Source organism: Cavia porcellus, unplaced genomic scaffold (genome assembly GCF_034190915.1).
Source record: "Cavia porcellus strain 051 isolate PalLab524CR breed Dunkin Hartley unplaced genomic scaffold, mCavPor4.1 scaffold_1, whole genome shotgun sequence".
Classification (NCBI taxonomy): Eukaryota; Metazoa; Chordata; class Mammalia; order Rodentia; family Caviidae; genus Cavia; species Cavia porcellus.
This window is the reverse complement of record NW_026947484.1, coordinates 130,358,400-130,380,419: the sequence shown is the minus strand read 5'-3', so window position 1 is coordinate 130,380,419 and position 22,020 is coordinate 130,358,400.

Below are 22,020 nucleotides of genomic sequence, written 5' to 3'. Positions count from 1 at the left end.
GGAGTGTAGCTCAATGGAAGAGTGCTTCCTTAGCATGCATGAAGCACTAAATTCCATCACCAGATCAAATCAGAGTAAGAGATGTTAGATGGATTGAAAAATATCTAATAGACGATGCATTCATCATTTTTCTTTACAAAGCCTTAAGATATTATAGATCCCAAAGGATCAAGATCCCGCAACATACACGGATGTCCATGAAGAGCAGCATTATGCCCTCGTGGTTTGATAGCTAGAAGGAAAAAGCTGTGGGTTTGGAAAGGTCAAGTTCTTAATTCTCAGGGACTTTGCAGCCAAGATGCGCTTTTATTCTGACTTTGGAGAAATCCATGATATTCTTTCTTTCGCATTGGTCCAGAGTGATGCAGAGAAACAGCTGAGCTCATGCTCAGGGCTGCTGAAAGTTCTGCTTGCAGACAGTGCCTTTCCTGATAAATGGGTGGGCTGACTCACAGTGAAAATGAGCCTGGGGACCGCAGGTTGGGTGGGAAGTCTGCAGTCATACAATCACCTACTCTGGCGAGTTTTAGGTGGCAGTGGGATTGCATCTGGCTCCTTGTACCAGAGCCAGATGGCTTATGCAAATTGAACTTTTGTTTTTGTCACAGACAGTGGTACTTTGGTTCACAAATTCTCCATTGGGTGATAAACATGACCATAGTCATTATTCCCACACAAACACAAACATGGCCATCTTTCCCCAAATTGTAGAACAAGTTAAGTTTGTGAATTGAGGTACCACTGTAATGAGAAATCAGAAGACAAGTGGTCAGGGACATGGTCAAGAAACTCACAAAGGACCTCCCATCAGGTAAATCTGATTCTTCTGGCATCCTGCCCAACCATCCTACCATGAGGCCTTCCTTACAGGGAGGGAAGAGGAGGCTTCATCCTGAGGGCTCCCTCCTCCAGAGTCCATGTGCTCTCTTCTTCCTTCTTTCCATTTTTGTTCAGGGAGGTACCTTTCCCAGAGACTTCCACCAATTCCCATGGTCTGGCACTGGGAATACCTGCTAACGAGTCTGAGAGGTGGGGGTGTTCACCTAAGCGTGTTGCCACCCCAGGTAACATTTGTGTCCATTTAGTAAAGATTCAGGGAAGAAAGGATTCTTAGATAAGCAGGAATGCTGGGCTCATCTCATGAAGGAAGCCTCTAGGGCTCAATTTCCAGTTTCATTTGAATAGACTGGATCTGGCTTCTTCATCATCCATTCTCAAATCCTTTCTAATGCCTCTCTAATGCCACACAAAATATGACTTTAAAATGCTGCCAGAAAACACCGCATGGGGTGGGGGACTCTCTGTGCTTTCCACTAAACACTCTTGAATGATTCTATGGTGGTGGAGGGGTGGGGAGCCTGGCTCTCAGACTCTAGTTTAGGGGTTCTCTGACCTCTGCAGGGGGGCACCCCTCTGTCCTTGACCTATCTTAGAGTTACTCCAGGATACCTCAGATTCATAATGAACCTGTGCTGCAGCTGAGCCTTCATGTGGCTCCACAGCTTGTCACTTGACTCCACGCAGTGCAGCCCCAGACCTGGGGCTTTGGGTGGCAGTCTGTGGGAGGAGGCATCCTTAGAGGAGGAGCTCCTCTAGCCAAGGGCTCTGGGATGGGCTTGAAGCTGATGAATCCCTCCAGCTTTGTAGTCAGTGTGGTACTTTATTTCACGCATCTTCCAATACTGATTTGGTCTATAGATCTCATTCTAGATGAAGTGAATTGATACTCATTTTGGCTCTGGCCAAGGCTAATAGTTGCCTATGTGGAAAATTTGAAGGAGGATAGCTATCACCTCATGTACACACACACACATCACCACCATTAATTGTTAAATAAATATATGCACACTGCAGAAAATTTACAAAGCACTGAAAAGAAGAAGGAAATAGATATATATGATATCCCCATACAAAAATTGTTGGTCTTGCCCAGCATCATTCTCCTATTCTTCATCCCTACTGCAACCCCAGTTTTATTTACAGTAGCAATGTGTTCAAGTAAAAGACAGTATTTCTTAACCTTCCTTGTAAATTGCAAGTGCTGAGAGTAAGTGAAACTTAGGTTACAGACTGCTCCTAAATGAAGGGAAGTGGAAGACAAAGCGGATGTGCATGCCCTTTTGTCCTTTTTTTTCCTTCCCTGGAATGTGGATGTGATAGCTGAAACTCCAGCAACCATCTTGGCATTTTAGTTTTAAAGCTATGTGCTAGGGACACTGATGCAGAACAGGTAATCCTGACGACTTGATATAGTTGCCACACCAGCTCATGAAAGAGCTGCCTCTATATTTCTTCTATGAGAGAGAACAAATTCCTAGGTTTTTTTTTAAGTTGTTGGGTGGTGTCTGCATTAATTACCCAATGCAGAATGAGTGTCCAGTGAATTGTTTAGGAGAGAGTGTTTTTCTGGAAAGAGGTTGGATAATGAGAAGAAAAGTAAGCAAAAGAATCCTGACTCAGCTCCGCCGCCAACTCCTGGAGTGAACAAACCACACATTCTTTCTGTGCCTCAGTTTATTTTCTGTGCAGAGTAGGAGCAGAATAAACATTCACTGAGAACTCCTTAAGACTTACATTCTTTGCATCTGTGGGCCAGGCAGACTGGGGCTGTCTGGGGCTGCCTCTTACTAGCCTTGTAACTGTAGAGGGGCCAGACCGGCAGCCTCTTGGCATCTTGGATTTTTCATCTCAAACTCTATGCTAGAAGAAACTAAAATGCTATAAACTTAACATATATGTTACACAGAAAAGAGAAAAAAATAAAATAATCTCCTGTAGAGCATCGCCAGAAGAGGGGTTTCTAACATTCTAATGGCTCCACACTGAGGGCAACGTGACCTCCCCAGCCTCACGCAGAGCTTGTGTTCTAGGTGTTTGGTAGGACAGGCCTCCACTACAAAGTGGCCCTGCCATCTTTCTCTCCGAGGAGCTGCCAGCTCCTTGATAATCTTTTGGGAAATAAAGGGATGAGAAGAAGCAAAGCAGAACCATGGCAAGTACGAGGGAGAAACCGTCAATCCCTCCTGGAATGAAGCTCCAGTGACAGCGTCCTGTATCCTCTGGCTGACCCCTTGCAAGGACACTAGGGAATTCTGCCATCATTTACCTTCAGGACAGAAGCTGTGGCCATCCAGGGAGCTCCTTGCTTCTCATTGGCCCAGAGCTCTACCTGTAAGATTGTTTCCTGACAGGAATTTCGGTTGTCCTGGCACTCAATCTCCATGGCAACCCTTGCTTTTGAGACACTGAATGGAAACTGCTGGTGTGGGAAGGCCAGTAGCAGAATACTGATTTACTTGGGTGTCTGTAACAACGGCTGCATCTCAATACCTTTCCAGATACCCAAAGAGCTAAAAATACATCTCACTCTCTCTAGGGCTCCCCAGTCAGGCTAAGAATCTTAAAGTAACTCTCTGCTGGCTCTGGCCTGCCAATATTAGTGTCTTCAGCTACGTGGGCTTGAGAGACATGATCAGGTCTAGAGGGGAGGAGGTGGAGAGGTTAAGACCGCCTAAAAGGAAACCACAGGGTGGAAGTAGGGGCAATCAGCAGGAAGCACACTGAATCCTCATTGCAGAGCTCCGGATCTTGTCGTCTAACCCAAATCATCTGTACATTTGTTCATTTGTTCATTCAACAAACATGTGTTCAGTGCCTACTCTGGCCAGGCTCTATAACAGGCACAGGTTTGAACAGAAGAGCATATGTATTCCCTGCTGTGGCCAGAACTTGCAGTGTATTTGAATCAATTGAGATTATCCCTGAAAGTCTAGAAATGTTTTGTATATACCTGGATGTTTTCTCTAGTGAGGTCTTTCAACTTGAAGGTCACATTACTTACAACCGTGGCAGCATTTCCAGCACCTAGCAGGGGGTGAGCTAATATGGGACTAAATGGAACAGGTTAGGATGGGATGGCATTGCAGCCACTGCTGTGGCCTGATCTATCCTAGTGCCACAGCTTCCCTGTGGGACTCCTAGAGGCTCTGGCTGGCTCTTCAAAGTGCGTGCTCAAAGTGTGAGGTACTGTGTTGAGGACAGATGAGGTGACCACTCCACTGACACCTGTTTAGGGAGCTCAATATAAAGTGACAGGCTGAATTAATTCCTAGTCTCCTTGGCAGGATCTCCAGACAGTCCTCCTCCTACCCATCTCCTTCTTCCCGTAATCGATGCACATGTCATTCAATTATTTCTGCATTTCCCAGAGAAGGAGACAGCACAGAGCATAGAGCAAGCAGCTCCTGCCAGGGCTGTTATGAAAAAGCAGGTGTCACACTCAGCTCCCATTGCAGGTCCAGCCCCAGCCTCTTCCCCAGGCGGAGAAGACTCAGATGGAAAATGAAACATGACCATGACTGTTCTTGGATAAGCAGCAGGTGCTGGGCAGGTACCTGAGGTGCAAATGATGCACAAGATGACGTGAGGATGTCATGATGAGCCTCAGCAGGCGAGATCCCAGGGCTGGCTGGGTGGCTCGGAGCAGACAAGGGCCAGCCTCCTGGATGCATTGCAAATCATTCTCACTCTGGCTCTGAATGAGAATAGTTCCATGCAAACCAATCTTCCTTTCTGATGAGACAGCTCCACAGATGCCTGCAGGGATATCCACAGCACAACTGCTTCTGGCTGCCTCCAGAATCCTGAGGCATAACAATGGCCCTGTTTCCTTCTGCCATATTTCCTCTATCATATGAGGCAGTAGCAGGTCCCTGGTGGTTTTCCTTTCTCCTACTTCTGCACATGCTATGCTGGCACTCTACCACTGACCTACATCTACAGATCCTTTCTTCTAAGAAAAGAATTTGGGACTACTTGGGTCTTGGTCTGTAACTGATCACCTGCCTCGACTGGTGGCTTCCTGCTTGGCCACAGGGCAGAGCAGGGACTCTTCTATATAGACCCCAGAAGTAGCATGACTCCTTTAGGGACTTTGGTATGGCCTTCACATGCTTTTAGCCTGGCCAGGTGACACACTGTTTCAGGGCTTCACCTGAGATGCTTCTTACCACCCTCCATGTGACCTGAGTTTCCCTCAAAGCCTGTCTGATGATGCCTTCTAGAGCCCAGCAGGATCCTCTTCATGTCTCCGTAGAAGAAGAAATAACAAAAAAAATTAGCCAAGTGGGCCTGTTCTGAGAGATGGTCATATATTTGTGGCTTGTGCAGAGAAAGAGCCTTGGGTTCAAGATCAGAAACTAGGATCCAGTCCTGTTCTTCCCCTAGGCAGCCAGCAACCTTAGCTAGGGCATTAGACCCTCAGAACTGTCCTGCATCACAAGGGTCTCAGGAGGATCAATCAGGATAATGCACATTCCAGGCTCTGAATGATAACGTGGAACTGTGTGGAATGTCCTGACCACCTACTTTGTGGTTGGCACTGTACGAGGTGTATGATATGAAAATGGTGGCTTCCAATCTCAAGAAGCTTATATCCATCCCCAGGCTGTAAGCAATGTGACATCTGGCACCATTCATTATCATTCTTTAGGGAGAACAAGATGGGACAGGAACAAGACGCATGCACGTGAATCCAGAGGACACGCGAACAAAATATGATGACATGCCTTCATGTGTAGTAAACATGACTGGAGATGGGAAAGGACAGGAAGGAAAAGGTCACAATGGCCCAATGTCAGAGTCTTCATGGAGGAAGCACATGTGAGCTGGACTGTGAAGATACAGTTATGTACCACATGGTGACTTTTCTGTCTATGAATGACACCATATATGTTGGTATTCCTATACTACTATATCACCTGTTGAAACTGTAGCGATCTTAGTTTTTGTAACTAACCTTCTGGTGTTTGCACAACCACAAAATCCCCAAAGGAGGTATTTCTCAGAACAGATGTGCCATTAAACAACATGTATCTAGGCTTCAAGGAGCTGGCTGAGAGGATGAACTGGAGTGGCTGGTGGATGGGATCTAGGGAGCAGAGATTGGCAGTCCATTCAATATTGTGTGACACTGACAGCCTGCCCAAGAGATAGCAGGGAGGTAAGATGGTAAACATCACCAGGCTTTGTGCTCCCCTTGCAGATCTGTCACTTAGTTAGCACTTCTTTGCTGCAGGCAATTGTAATTAGCCTGTCTTAATTTCTTCACCAATATAAAGTTGCTAATATCTGTAGGAAGCAAGGTCAAGGTTCTGTGACTCACTGGCTACCTGTACCAGCAAGTTCACTTCCCTGAGTCCCAGATTTCTCATCTTTAGAGTGCAGACAACACCTCTTCCAAAGGTGGGGCTGAAATTAAATACGATCTATCAGATATTTGGCATATGGTTGGTGCTCTGGGAATGTGATGAGGTACAGTTCTGTTCTAAGAAGAAGTTTTCTGAGCAGAGTGAAAGGGTTTGAGCTTGGCCAGTACCCTCTTCCTTGTAAACAAGGAGAACATTTCCAAGTGCAATAACAAGGCAAGTCTTGCCTGTGCTCAGAAGGGAGAGACCAGTGGCGAGCAAAGCCTCTCCCCACTCTTCTCCCAAGATGAAGTCAATGAATTAACCAGTTCCAAACACACCTTTGCTTAGCAGCCTTTCTTTTTCTGAAACTCAAGTGACCCACTTGTAACCAAGGTAGCAAGGGAATTCACAGAGGGCTCTTCCCTGGTAGTCAAGCATGCATTGTGAGCCTCATTTCTTTGATGTAAGGGGAAAGAAATAATTTCCGTGGATTTATGTTCTTGAGTCACAGAATCTAGATATCCTTCCCCAGCCAGGAAGCCTCTGAGCTTCCCAAGCTTTCCCTGCCTATGCCTGGTAAGGTAAATGCACTAAGTTTCAGGGGCACAGGGCTCTGAGCACCTTGATTAATAGCGGAGGTGGGATGTGGTGGGCTGCATGGTCAGGGCTGACTCTGAGCCTGCCCTGCCGCAGATCTTGCTCTTGGCCAGTCCTCAGAAAAACCACCTGGAGCAGCCAGACAGCTTGGACTTGCTCTGAGTCTACCTAACATTGAGCCCACTGGATCCAGGCAGCCAAGAGAAACAGCATGGACAGCAAGGATGCTGGGCCAAGGACAAAACATGGGAGTCAAATCCCATCTCCTTTACTGGTGACTCTGGCCAGCAAAGGCCTGCACTTTTTGGTTCCTCCTTTTCTTTGCCTACATGAAGGGATGAGCCCTGCTTATCTTGTAGGTCTGATGTGAGAATCACCTGAGTTAATAGTGGCAGCTTGATACCCTCCAAATAATCATGAACACCAGGTGTGGTGGCTCACACCTATAATTCCAGCACTCTGGAGGCTGAGGCAGGATGATTGTTACAAGTTTGAGACCAGCCTGAGTTACAAAGTGAGCTCAAGCCCAGGCTGAACTGCATAGTGGGACACTGTCTCAAAAAAAAAATCATAAATGAACAGCTCATTTAAGTGCTTCCTTCTCTTTTGGACAAATAACTCCTAATTCTGCCCTCTGAGCAAATTCCAATGTTGTCTCTATTCCATAGTTCATTTTCTTGACCCATCAAGCATGAAAACTTTGAAATGCTCTCTCGGCCAAGCCAGTCTAGTATGCAGTGGTGGGGAACCTCATGGCCCCTCACATGGAAGTTCTCAGGGCCTTTAGCCAATGTCCCCCTGCTTCAGGCACTCCCCTGCTGCCCTCTGGGTATGAGCAGTGCCACACAGGACATCAGGTCACTTCTCTCTGTATGCCTGCCTAGTGCCTCACCTCAATCAATTCTCTGCCTCCTCTCAGCCTCTAGTCCTGACGTCAAAGGCTGAGCATCAGCTGAGCCTGAAGGTGAGGCCAGGCTTTCCTGGCAAACCAGAGGCTTGGCTTCAGGAGCAGCCACCTGCTTCCCCCCTGGTGCCTTGGCCAAGTCTCCCCTTGGCCACTGCCTCTTCTCCCACCGAAGCCAGGACCTTTCCAGCAGGAGGCTGTGTCCCAGCACCAGCACCACAGCAGAGGGAGTTGCTTCCTCTTTCACTCAAATGCCTCACTCAAAGCAAGTACTGCTGCGGTTTTGTGGGATGACAGGTGATTGAAGGCAGGAAGAAATGACCGTGCTGAAGATCTCAGACACGCTGTGTTCTTATGATAAATCTGGTTTCCCTCTGGACAGGAATTAGTACCTACACTGAAATTATCCTTTGCCACCCTTGGGCCAACCACATGAGCATATTTTTGAGAGGATGATTTTGTCACTGTTCTTAAGAGTTTCCTTCCACAAATGGCTCAGGCTTGCGCATGGATGCTGAATTTGGCACACAAATTATTCTAAGCTACTCAACAGCCTGGTCTCACACAAATCGTGAGGTAGGGAAAAATAATTCCGAATTTATCTCTCTTTGTTCCACCTTCCCTACTGTTATTGGCTGAATGGTTCATTGACTCATTAATTTGAACTCTTACAGAACCTCAAGCATCGGTGGGTGTGAGCTGCACCAGGTAACTGATGTGCACTGTGCCCTAGGGGAGGCTGTGGCCAAGAGGGAGTTAGATGTAAAGTATCTTGGCAGAATGCAGAGTGTCCAGCCAGAAGGAGACCACGGGTCCAGGGAGACGCAGAGGGGGAAGCCCCCCTGGGAGTGCAGAGAGACAAGGCCTGAGTTGAGCAGTGGGGTACACTATGGGTGGCTGTCTGGCCATGTGGAGGAAGCAAGGGAGTTGTGTCTGGGAACCATCTGGAAGACAGTGGAGTTGCATTTGGCAGGAGAAAAGAAGTGAAGAGAGAGTGATGACCCCTTCTTGTCAGCAACTAATTCCTGCTAAGGTGTGAATTGTTAATTGAGGAGTTAGTTCCTAATAGCTTCAAGGCTCCCCTTGAGGACTATTGGTTTTCATTGCTTGCTGCCTTGGGAAGAGTGTGGCTTTGGAATCAAGCATGCTTCGGTTCAAAATCAGCTGTTAGTCACTACAGGTAATCTTGAACCATTCACTTCATTGGCAGAAACTTTGCTTTCTAGCCAGGCGTGGTGGTGCATGCCTGTAGTCTCAACACTCGAGGAGGCTGAGGCAAGAGGACTGCAAATTCAAGCCCAGCCTTGGCAATTTAGGTAGACCCTGTACTACATTCTATTAAAAATTTTTTTTTAAGCTGTGATGTAATTCATCACAAGTGAGTTCAAACCCTAGTACCAGATGCGGGTGGGTAGAATTCACTTTCTGTAAAATAGTGATGATAATCTCCACCCCTGGCATTGTTGTGTGAGTTAGAGGACATGTTAGGTAGGAAGAACCCAACTCTGAGTCTGCACATAACAAATACTCAAGACAAGTTGCTTTTACTTCAAAAAATTAAGCACAAGACTATTATATGACCCATGAATTCCATTTCTGGGTATATAACTCAAAAGAGTGAAAATAATTGCAGATATTTGCACACACATAGCTGCATTAATAGTTAACATGTGAAATCAACTTGAGTCCATCAACAGAGAAATAGATAGATAAAAAATGTCCTAAAATACAGCAGAATTTTTTTTGAAAACAAATTTCTCTCTCTCTTTTTTTTATTGGTACCAGGGATCAAAGTCACAACCACACACCTGCAAGGCAGGCACTTACGCCGCTGAGCTAAATGCCCAGCCCCAACAAATTTCACTTAAAGAAGAAAAATTCTGACGCATGCTAGATGGATGAAAGTTCAGGACATCATGTTAATTAAAACAAGCTGCTCACAAAAAGGTAAATATTGTGTGATTCTACTTATATGAAGTATATAAAACAGTCAAATCCAGAGAGACTGAAAGTAGAATGCAGGTTGCTAGGGCCGAGGGAGAAAAGGAAGAGTTAGTGTTTAATGGATTCAGAGTCTCACTTTGGAAAGAGGAAAAGAATTCTGGAGATGGGTGGGTGGTGACAGCCCCACAACAATGTAAGTATACTTTCGGTTACCGAGCGGGCACACTGAAACATGGCTAAAATGGTAATCCATGTCATGTATATTTCACTACAATTTTTAAAAAAGAAATGTTGCTTTTACTTTCCTATTCTAGAAGCAAAGCCTCTACCAATTTTTTTTTTAGGAATGTGGACAAGGGCAGAATCATTGTGACACTTGTCAAAGGTTACCAGCCCTAAGCTTGATGCTTAATCACCAGCTGCTTTTGCCAGACCAGAGTGAAGATTGATTAAGCAGTGTTTTGTCCAGACCAAGGAGTGTATCTACTAGGCTGTGGAGCTGGAGCTAGAGCTGGAGCTGGGCAGAAATGGGGAGGCAGATTAGCATTCTCTGGGTGTCCACTGGGCAGCAGGCTACGAGGTGCTGCACATACAGATATAAAGCCTCTGTCCTCAAGGAATTCAGAATCAACTTCTGCCCTCAGTTGCCAGCTAGCCGCTTTCACTGTGGACATGGCCAGGAAGGCAAAGGGCAGAGGCATATTTTTACAATTATCAGCCAGGTCTAATAACCTACAGTGATTTCTCCAGGGCCCTTAGAAGATGTGACTCTCAAGGCTGGCACTGCTACTGACCTGTGAAAATAAAAGTGCCTCTGCATCCAGCCCTTGAGGAGCAGTCAGGCTTCTTAGGCAAAAGATTCACAGTGCTAAGAGTTCAAAGCATGAGGCAAAAAGGGACAGAAAACATATATGGGCTCTCGCGATAATGGGGCTTGCTTTGGCCATCCTTCCCTTGAAACCACACCCCTTAAGAACTGGAAAAGAGGCTGGGTTCTGAAAAAAGGGTGTCATCTTTCCTGTATCTCCCTCCTTCAGGGCTTGCAGCTGTTAGGGGTCTCAATGTAAAATACAGTGAACAGCACAAACTTAACATTCCAATTCCAAACAAGTGCTTTGTGTTCACTCAGCATTTATAGAGACTTCCTACTTAATACTAGGAATGTTAATATTCAGTCTTTGCTCTCCGTTGAACAGGAGACAGAGATCTGTCAAAGTAAAATTTCCAAAAGTTAAAACCATAAATCTCATACAAATTTAGAATGAACATGGGTCAAATATTTTGTTGAACTCATTAACGAGGGAACCAAATTGGTTGAAAGAATATTTGAGGAACTGGGATTTGAAAGAAAGATACACCAAGCCAGGTGCGGTGGTGCAAAAATTCGTGATCCCCACACTCCAAAGGCTGAGGTAAGAGGATTTCTAAGAGTTTGAGGTCAGCCTTAGCTATACAGTGATTCAAGGCAAGCCTGAACTGCAAAGCAAAATCTTGTCTCAAAAAACCAAAAACAAAATAAATATATAACCAAAACAATTTTTTAAACTTAAAGACAAATTTGGTTAATGTCCCACAGGTCAATAAAACTAGGTTATCTTTCCTTCTGGACAGAATTCGTTGGAACCCTACCAGACCCCACCAAAAAGATGTCCAAGTTAACATATAAATTCACAATCTGAATGCTTAGTTAACTGTAAATGAAAAAGTCAATATTTTCTGCTAGCATGGCACTTTCCATTAGATACATAATTTCAGCCATGTGCATATTTAAATATTTCTAATAGTCACACTAAAAAGCAAAAACAGGTACAATTAATTTTAATATTTTATTTAACAGACTAAGTCAAAATACTGCCATTCTGACATGTGGCAGTAGCCACACTGCAAATGCTCAATAGCTAGCTGTGGATTGTACAATTCCAGAGAATTGATCTTTGTGTGGCTGTTAAGCAAAGCTTCTATATGACACTGAAGGAACATGCTGTTCTCCTTGTGGCCTTATTTATATTTTAGGTCATTCTTCCTGACATCTCTCTATAAATCCTTGTGACCCAGCTGGCCAACGCTACAGCAAAGACCCTTCAATGGTTTGTGAAAGGCAGCTGAGCAACCTTCTGGTGCAGCAAATGCTTTCACGGAGGTGTGTCCAGGGGTGAGTATGGGTAGATCAGTAAAGAATCCACAGGGCATGAGAATTTTTCGAGTGAAGGAAGAGGGAGCGGACACTGCAAGTAAAGGGAAAAGTAAGACCCAGAGCAGGAAAGTGCACAAACTTCAAGAGCACTGGGGCATGCCTGGGCTAGAGGACAGGATGTGTGGAAGGGTGGGGTAGGGACTGCCTAAGGGGGGTAGACGGGAACCAATGCTAAGGGTCTGAATAGTCATGGCGAGGTGCCTCATCTACGTCCAGAAAATTAGGGGTATAAGCAGAACTGTCTTTTAGCAAGCTTCAAGGTGTGGCTGGTAGAATTTCCTCCAACTCCATACCCTCTCATCACCTCAGTTGTGAAAGGGGATAGTTCGTGTCACAATTGGTAGCTAAAAGTATTTTCTAAGCATCAACTGCCCAAATCTAGGGAGAGGGAAGCATTGGTAGATGGAGCAAGGTGGCTTCTGAGGTCAGGACAGAGTAAGCCTCCTTCTGGGACCCAAGGAAGGCTGTAAGATGATTTATATGGATTGGTGACTTAGAAGCTGATACTCTGGCAGTCATGTGAGATAGGAGAATCCCAGCCTCATACTGACTCAGCCACTAGCCAAGTGAGGCAAGAGAGGGCATGGGCTGGACTGTTTTTATCCCCATCATCTGGAAGCAGATAAGAGCCGTCTTTGATTTCCCTTGCCCTTTACATCTGAGAAATCCAGTGTCCTTTACGGGCATTCCTTAAGATGTTGGCCCCTGACTCCTTGCAAGAGATGGGTCAAATGAGGGCAGGGCAGGCTGGAACAGGCCCACAGAATACAAAGAGCCAAGAATTCCTAAATTCTCAGAAATGTACCTCTAAATGCCCTACCATGTCAATGTGAGAAAGAGAAAACTGACTTTTTTTTAACTTGAAATTCTACCTGAAATGAACAGAATACATGCCTAGAGCAAGCTTATTTAGCAGAGAACTCATGGCTGCCAGAAAATGAGACAGTGTGGGGAGAGACGTTAGGAGGCTCTGCAGTCTAGCCGATTGGCTTGCTGGTGTGACCCCATACCAGCTGGGAGGACAGGGTTGGAGGTCTTAAATCAGCTTCTCTAGAGCTGATGTGTTTCTAAGTGGCCAGTGTAGGCAACAGCCTCTAGGGTCCTTGGCATGCAATCACCACATACAGGACTAACCATCCAGTCAAAATAGAAAAATTCTGATCTAATAATCCCCTTAGTGGTAAGACTTCCCTTGTTCCTGCTTCTATACTTTTTGCCATGAGTGCTTGACACGGGCTTCCTGTGAATGCTTTCTGATGACTGGGGGTGGAGGGAAAGCCACAGTCCAGAGTGGCAGACATCTGGATTGGGGTTGAGGGAATGGACCCAGGCCTGTCAGCTCCCGGCCTCATGTTTAGAAATGAACTCCACAAAATTCACATATATGCTTTTTTGTTAGTTTTTGGCAGTACTGGGAATTGAGCCCAAGGCCTTTACACCTAGACATTTTTAGTTTTTGAGACAGTATCTCACTAAATATTATGTTGTCCAGACTGGGCTTAACTTTCTTTATTTAATTTTTAAATTTTATTTTATTAGCAAATGTGTGCAATTCATACAATTTATAATCATCTTGGGGAGGAGTTACATGCATTACACCTTGGGTTTTTTAACCCTCTTCTTCATCCTTTCACCCCTCCTCGTCAGGGCCCCTTATCATCTTTTTCATACTTGTTAGTATTATACATGTTTACATTGATTGGAGGTAGTAGGGTCCTGAACATAGCACGTCTTTATTCCTCTCATTTCCCCTTTCCCCCAGTCCTCCCCTTTTTCCCTTGGATACTTACCTCCTGGAGATCTATCCCCTTGTCCCTTTCTAACCTTTATCATCTTCTTTGCTTGCACTTTGCCTCATTCAAATAAGAGATACCACAGGGTATTTAAGCTTGTGTGTCTGACTTATTTTACTCAATACTGTATTTTCCAAGTGCATGTATTTTCCTATAAATATCTCAAATTTATCATTCTCGGACTTTCCATCCTCCTGCCTAAGCCTCCTAGAGTGTATTACAATGCCTGACAATGTCAAATGTCTTCTTAAAGCCCAAACCCAGTGTAATTCCAGCCGTGTTCCAAACATCAGATACAGATTTGGTTGATTCCCTGCCATGTAAACTGCTAGTGCCTATATCAAGATCTTCTGGTTACTAGGCTTTCTCTCTTCCATCCTCTGCCAGATCTAACCCTCCAGGTGCAGCCCCCTTAAGGGTAGCTGAAGATGACTGTGCTCTTTCCCTGCCCTTTTTTTCTCAAATGTTCTCTAGTGGAGGTGACTGATAGCTGGCAGTGGCCTTAGAGTTTATCGAGGGAAGGAGGAAGGACAGAAGTTTTATGAAGTGTCACTTTTTGAGCTCAGTGTTAGGGACACAGGATCTCACTTGGAGCCTGTGAAAACCTAGTAAGGTGGGCAGTATTACCCCAAGACACTGTCGGGTTAAGCAAGTTGGCAATAATTGTACAGTGGGAACCAGGCTAGAGTTCGGGGTCTCAAATCTGTCCATATCCAGTCCCATGTAGAATCCAGATGAACTAGTGAAATCAGTGATAGAGCAAAATCCCGGAGTGAGGACTTATTGGGAGGGACTAAAAAGCAGCCAAGGGCCAACTGGTTCCATCTATCTTCTCCGCTGTGCAGGCCCAGAGGCTAGACTGATAGCCCTTCACAGCGCAGTGGGATGGGGAATGAAATGTGAATCTGATGTTAGATGAGAGAATCCAGTGGAAGGTCTGGGTCCTCTTTTCAGAAACATAAGTTCACTCATACATATAGACCATGGCAGTAATTTAGGAAGTGCATGGGCTTGGAGAGTCAGCTATTTCTCTGGAGTTTCCAAGCAGGCCTAGGTAGACAAAGAGAAAGGTGGAGGATGGACAAAGAAACGATCAGTGCACTGGCAGTGAGGGGAAAGAGCTGAGAAGGGGTGCCATGGGGACTGGCAAGGAGCCTGAACACCTCCACGGCAAAGCTTGCTGGTGTCATGTGAGGTCACCCAGAGATATAGAGTGACACTTGGGCCTGAGAAGCAGGGCTCAAACCCATCCCAGAAATTGCTCTAATAAAGCATGTGGTATTCCATTCCACAGCTCAACTTCCTAAGTCTCCATTTAGAAAATGAATTAAGATCTCTTCCATTGGAGCCAGTGGCACCCACAGTTAGAAGACGACCCAGAGTGACATTGGGCTTTCACTGTCAAGGACAGAGTGGCATCAGGCTAACCCAGCCACAAGTCAGTCTGTTAAAAATAGTGATTATATAAAGAAAACATCCCCAGAAAAAGAACCCCAGTGAATCTCTGCTGGTCTGTAACTGATGCCTGCTGTCTTGACCTACCTGAGGTGAAGTGATATATGTCTTCCTTGAATTTTCACCCTTGTTCCTTTTATTCACTAGCTTGTTCAGCAGACACCCAAATGGAGCATGTGGCATGTGTCCTTAAGAACCTAACTTCCTTCCGTTAAGTCCTGCCTCCTCCTAAAGTTTGCACCATTTCTCAGGGGCATCTTGGGCTGAGAACCAAGCCATCGGCATATGGGGTTTGGAGAGACAATTAAGACCCAAACTGTAACACCTGCTTCCCCTTTAGCCTCCTCCTGTGCTTCCTCTCACTTCATTGCCTTCTTGGGGTCCCATTTCCAGGGGCTCACAGGAACGTGGCACTCTTTGAGAATTGTTCAGCTACCTGGAGAGCTTTTTCACATATTCCACTTACATCTCCTCTCAACAGATTCTGCAGGAGATGTAGAATCCCCCACCCTACTCCATTCCACAGAGGAGCTTAGAGAACTTTAGTTCACTAGCAAAGCTAGTGGCAGCTAGAATTAGCTGTTCATGGACAGTGCATCATGGCAGGAGTGGTGCTTATGCTGAGGGGCTACCTGTGGCTGTATCTACCCATAAAGCAGATGCAGATGCACAGGGCCAGAGCTAGCCTGTTGCTCAGGTCAAAATCAGCCTGTGAAATGTACTTGCAATAAGGTAAAAGCCTTTGCCTCCTGGGCTTGTTCACAGGACTATTCTCCCTAGAGGGTTTAGAACAACATTTTGCCCTGTTGCAATGCTCAAATGCAGCTGCTGTGCCTTCCAGAGGTACCTGATCCCTGAGTCAGAGAACCCACCCATCCACTTTCTTATCTAACCTTTATATATACCCTTGAGTGAGGCCACTTCACAGATGTGGGACCTGAAGCCAAGTCACATCACAGGACTGGCTTAAACCCCCCTAGACACAACACCTTTGAGTCTCTCTGTCCATGGATGACTTCTGCAATAGGAATTTTGCCAAAGAGCACAACTGAGTACCTTATGAGTACCCTAGAGAGTTATGGAGGATGCGCGGCTTACAGAACATATGTCACAAAGGTTGAGAAGGAAAAGCCAGGGAAAGAGAACTCAGTCCACATGTACCTGAGCAATCCTGTAGCTACTAACAGCAGAAGGAAAAGGCTGTTTGAAGCCTAGAGAGCTGGGGGAGTGGAGAGTTAAGTTTGGGAACCCTGATTGGGGTGGGGACTTAGCTGGCCCTGGTATTGGGGTGGTAGGAGCTCCACATACCACAGAATTGTTCTAGACATAGCCTGAGACCCAGGCATGTGCTAGAATGACAGTAGACAGTCAACAGTGGACAGCTAACCCATTCACTATCCTACCTTTTTCACTCAAGATCTCTTGAGCAGGGGTTGGAGATAAAAAGGTTTGTAAGAAAAGCATCTATAGATAAGAGCACAAGTAACAAGCTACCACCGTGATAAGTACACAAGGTGCTGTGCTTACATATGGCAAGACAGAGGGCTTCTACCTTCTTAAAGGTGACAGTTATATGGGTATTGAGGGATGAATAAGAGTTTGACGGACAGAAGGCTGAGTTCTAGAATGTGGCAGGGGGTTAAAAAGGAGATTGATAGTCTTCTAAACACAAGCAACTCTTCCTATTAGACATCACTTCTGATTTTTTCTTCTTTATCGTTCTTCCTTTCTTTTTCTTCCTTCATCTTTCTCTTTCTTTTTTGGTTAATTACAACCAGGTCAGAATTCTTTGTAATGGCCTGACTTCTATTTTGATCAACAAAAACAAAGTCCTGTTATCTTTTCCTCTAGATTTAGAAAGAAAAAGAATTATCCTGTTTAGAGTGCCTTTGCATTGGATTTCCTGTAACAGGCTCTTACTCCATAATTTGAGAGGTCACATCCTCATCTCCTGGAAAATAAAATAGTTATGGACTCTAATTCATACTAGAATGTTGCTGACTGGTTAAGATACTTTCTTGTGCACAGATTAAAAGATGAAGAAAAGGTGAAAAAAGCAGAACCTTGGAAATGTGCATATGCACTTCAGGGGAGGGGGGCAGCAAGAGGGTGGTAATTAGCGACAGCCCCCTAACTGCAATGAGAAAGATCCAGAAAAAACAGTGAGTGCTAGAGACCCACATTCCAATTCTGTCCAGAAAAATCCAGCTTGTTGCAATCCAGCACTGAGGTCCAGAGGGAGAATGGTTGATAATACTGAAGCTTCCGCGCCTCCTCCTGTCTCCTCTCCATATTGCCCCAGGCTCTCTGGGAGATGGCTGCCACCTTTAGTGGGGTCCTAAGAGAAATGACGTCCCTAGGTGATTTGCCACAAGTCCAAACAGTGTGTCCCCTTGGGAGGAGAGGCTCTGCTGCGCGGTCTGGATGAGGCTGGGGTACGAGGAGAGCTTGGCCTGCCTTCTGTGCCCCATGCTGTGACTACTGTATGTCCTGCATGGCACAGACTGGCACCCAGGCTGACCAGCCAGCAGGCTCAAACAGATGAAGGGTCCCAGGAGCAGCTTCTCTGAGGCAGGCATAGGCATGGCGGCGGCGGCAGCGGCACTAGCACATCTCTGTTCTCCATGGTAACTGGGGGCCCTTCACCCAGGGAGGGCCACCATAGCAACAGCTACTCTAGAACAGCTCCTCTGGGAAAGGGCCTTGGTTCTCCCAAGGGCAGCTGGCTGGGCCTGGGGCATGAGGAGGCGGCATCCTTTTCAAGAGGGACGAAGGAGTAGAGGAAAGTCGTCCTTATTTGTTGGCCCTGAACACTTGATCACTGCTAGGGAACTGAAGTCCACTATGGCAAGGCCTAAGTATGAGGCATGGCAGGGGCTCCTAGGGGTCTCAGGAGTGAACTTGTGCCTCGGGTTAAGGATCCAGGCTATGGTCCCTGCGCAGGTTTCCTCCAGGGCAGGCATGCCTCACAGCCCTGGAAGTACCCCATGGTGTCAGTGGGTCTGAAAGAGTTCTCCATTCCACCCCAAGGCCTGCACAGTATGCGGGTACCTGCATCAGGCAAGGACAGAAGGGGCGATGGGGGGTACGGGGAGAGGCAGAGGCTGGATCAGGGGACTCTGCTTGAGGCCGCCTTTGCCTCTTTCCCACTCCCCAGCTGACTTTCTGCCAGCCTCTTTCCTCATCGCTTCCTTCATCCCTCCCTCCTCTTCTCTTCCTCCTTGTTGGCTTCTTCCTTTTTTTGGTCATTTCTTCATTCACTCGAACGTCTTATTGAACAGCTACAATGTATGGCACACATGGTCAGGCCTGATGAGCTGGCACCCTTGCAGTAAGAGAGGGGGATCTTGACAAGTACCAAAAAAGACCAGGCAGAAATGAGAAACAGAAGTTCTGAATAGAGGAAGAGTCTCTCTCTTTCTCTGCCCTCCTCATTATTCTGACAGCTTCTCAGACAGGAGATGCATAATGCAAAGAGAGGAGCTCTCACATGCTCCCCAAGGATTCCCTGGAATGCCCTAGAAGTGAGGTGCACAAGCCAGCTGGAGGCAGCCTGGAAAGGAGAGAAAAGATCCACTCAGAAGCTCTCTGCCAGGCCCACCTCCTGCTCAGTCACTCATTCACAAAATAAGTACCAAGTCCCTAGCACTGTGCTAGGCCCTAGCAACTCACAGGGAGGTAGCAGTAAACAAATATAAAGATAAACAAAGGGCTTAGGACAGTGAAGAAAACCAATCAGCTGCAGGAATACAAAAGAAGACAGAGGTAGCAGACTTGGAGGTGGTGAAGGGGACGGGACACAAGAAAGTGACACTTTCTTGAGCCAGACACAAAGGGCGAAAAGAAAAGAACACAGCCAAGGGAAGAACTTGGGCCACTGAGGAAACAGCATGTGCAAGACGCTCCAGGAGAGAGAGCAGCCTTTGTGCGAAGCTGAGGGAAGGGAACTGCTCCTTTCCAGGAGCAGAGTGCAGAGGGGGAATGAGTCTGCAGAGGCTAGAAAAGGGCTGAGCAACAGCTGGGCCATGAAGGCCCCTGAGGAGTTTGAATTTTATTCGAAATGCACTGGGAATCCAGCCATGGAGGGTTTTAAGCAGGGGTAACATGATCGGTTCCATTTTAGGAAGCTCTTGGCTGATGGAGATAGGGTGGGGAAGGGCACACGAGACCTGGGAGAGCAGCTAAGAACCTCATGCAGAAGCCCAGGCCGGAGGCAAGAAGCAAACCATACAGATGGAGAGAAGGGAGCTGGAAATGGAAACTGAAATGTATTTCAGAGTCAGGAATGTGGAACGTGATTGGGCTGGAACCAAGTGAAAAATAGGATTACATAATCTTACCTAGTGATCTGGCCTGTCTCCCTCATTAGAACCTAAGCCCCATGAAGGCAGGGATCCTGTCAGTCCTGTTCATTGCTGTTTGCCCAGAAGGAGTATAGGTGTGTAATAAAGATTTTATGCAAGATAACTGAGGGAATACAAAGGAATAAAAAGGTGGGATTAAGGACCCCGCCCCCCACCCACACACACACACACAGTCATTTCTGGCTCAGCCTCAGAGTGGATGGGAGGTAGGAATTTACAGAGAAGGGGAGAATCAAAGGGTCAGGAAAATGGTGAAGATGCTGTGGTGGGGCCAAGCAGGTGGAATCTAAGAGCTCAGAGAAATGAGGAGAACAGATAGGCCTCTGTGCTCTGCATCCAGCACAAAGATTAGCACCTGAGATGGAGGAAGGCCTCAGCATGCACCTGCGAATGCACAAACAAGTGGAATTGAGGGGATTTCTAAAATGGAACTAGAAATGTGGATGTCACCAGAACCTTGAAATGGTTAAGCCCATGAGAGGGACAAGGTCACCTAGAAAAGTATATTCAGAGAGTAAGGGCCTTCCAAGCCCCCTACCGCCTTCCCTCAGCAAACAGCAATCACTGATTTAGGAAGCAGGAACTGTCACTCAGTCAAAAGCAGGACCCTTCATTTCCAGGAGGTAAGTACTGAGTAGTTCCCATAGGCTCACTAACCGTCATGCTGCCAGGGATCCCTTAGGAAGCAACCAAATACCTGGGGTGGGATTGTAGCTCACCCGGGAGTGAGCCAGATCCCAAGAATGATACATACTGTCCTGGGCCTGTATGTGGTGACCCACAGGACTGAGTCAGCTCGTGTGCCACATGTTTGGTGGCACCACTGTGCACACATGAAGGCTTGGAGCTAAGTGGAAGGTGCACCCTGCAACAATGCCACAGGTCCTCCAGAGGGTGGACATGGGTCACATCACAGTCCAAATCTAGACTGTCCATTAAGTCATCACTGATACATCACAGATGTTCCTTTGGCTGGCCTGACACATCCTCATAGGTGGGAAGAGGCAGAATAAAACTAACAGAGTTTTCCTCTGGAGTTAAGGAATTTGGGGGGAAAATCACACTGGGAAAGGAACTCATGTAAGCCCTGATCAGAAGCCCTGGTTCTGGACCTGTCTCTGTTACTAACTGGCCATGCAGCTCAGGGCAGTCAGTCTTGTAAATGGGGAGAGTTTCCTAACCACCATCCATGTCCAGCAGAAATCCTTCCCACAAACCTAGCACAGAACACCAGCATACAGTGTCTCTCCAAACACTTCCAGCGACAAGTCTGCAGATGATCCATTCCTTTTGTTGGATTTTGTTAGAAAGCTCCTTTTTTCTAAAAGCCAAGAGGGCCTAAAACTAGGTGTTCACAGTGCCATAGTTGCAGGGAGGGTAGGTTGGAGGGAGAAGGACAGAGACCTCTCCATTGATTTGATATAGCATGTTTTGTAATACCTTAAACTTGTGCTAACAAAGACAGTGACAAAATTAATAACCTTTATTTAAAGATAATCTGTCGGGGCTGGGGATTTAGCTCAGCGGCATAAGCGCCTGCCTTGCAAGCAGGCAGTCGTGAGTTCGATCCCTGGTACCGATAAAAAGGAAAAAGACAAAAAAAAAAAAAAAAATAAAGATAATCTGTCTTCCTAACATTCCTACCTGACTTGGACACCACCTCCCCATAGGACCCTTGAAGTGCCTGAGGGTAGGGGTCAGGTTTCCAGTCTTCCCTAGATTGAGCTGCTCCTCATATAAATTTTTCCAGACCGCTCCATACCAGGCACCCCCTCTGGTGTGTCAGCTGATAAAACTCAGTGGCACCATGCAGCGAAGGGGACAGTCACTCCCCGAGCTGCATGTTAATATCTACTAAGGAAGTCTGAGAGGACATCCCTTTCCCATGAATGTGTGTCACAGGGTGCACACACACATAGAGGAGAGATTTAAATCACTCAGTTCCCAAATCCTAGTTTTCTTATCCAAAGAAAGAGGAAACAATACTTTTGCTTTAAGAATCAACTACGATTAGGGAAACAAAAAACATTAAAAGCACAAATCTCACCTGTAATCCCAGTACTCCAGAGGCGGAGGCAGGAGGATTGCTGCAAGTTCAAGGCCAGCCTAGGCAACAGAGTGAATTCAAGACCAGCCTGAACTGCACAGTGAAACCCTGTCTCAAGGAGGGGGGAAAAAAAAACCCACCAAGAACCCACAAATATCTAAAGGTCATATCCCTCCCCTAACCCCGTTCAATTTAGATAGTGGCCAGGCATCACGCCCATGGAGTTAATTAGGATGGGTCTGAATCCTAACTTTGTTATTTTATGGCTGTGTGTCTTTGGAGAAATAACCTGACATTGCTGTGCTGCAGCTTCCTCCCTTGCAGCACCAAGATAATGGTAACACCAATTTCTGAATGCGTTTTTATGAACATTAAATGTATTGCCTCACACTCCATAAATGTTGGCTGTTTGGAATTATCCCAACTTACTCCTTCACAAAGAGATACAGCCTTCACTGAAATGAGGCTAACACATTGCACGAATTTTGCAAAGTGAGGGCATCAAACCAAATTGGTCATGTTACTGAAATGTGT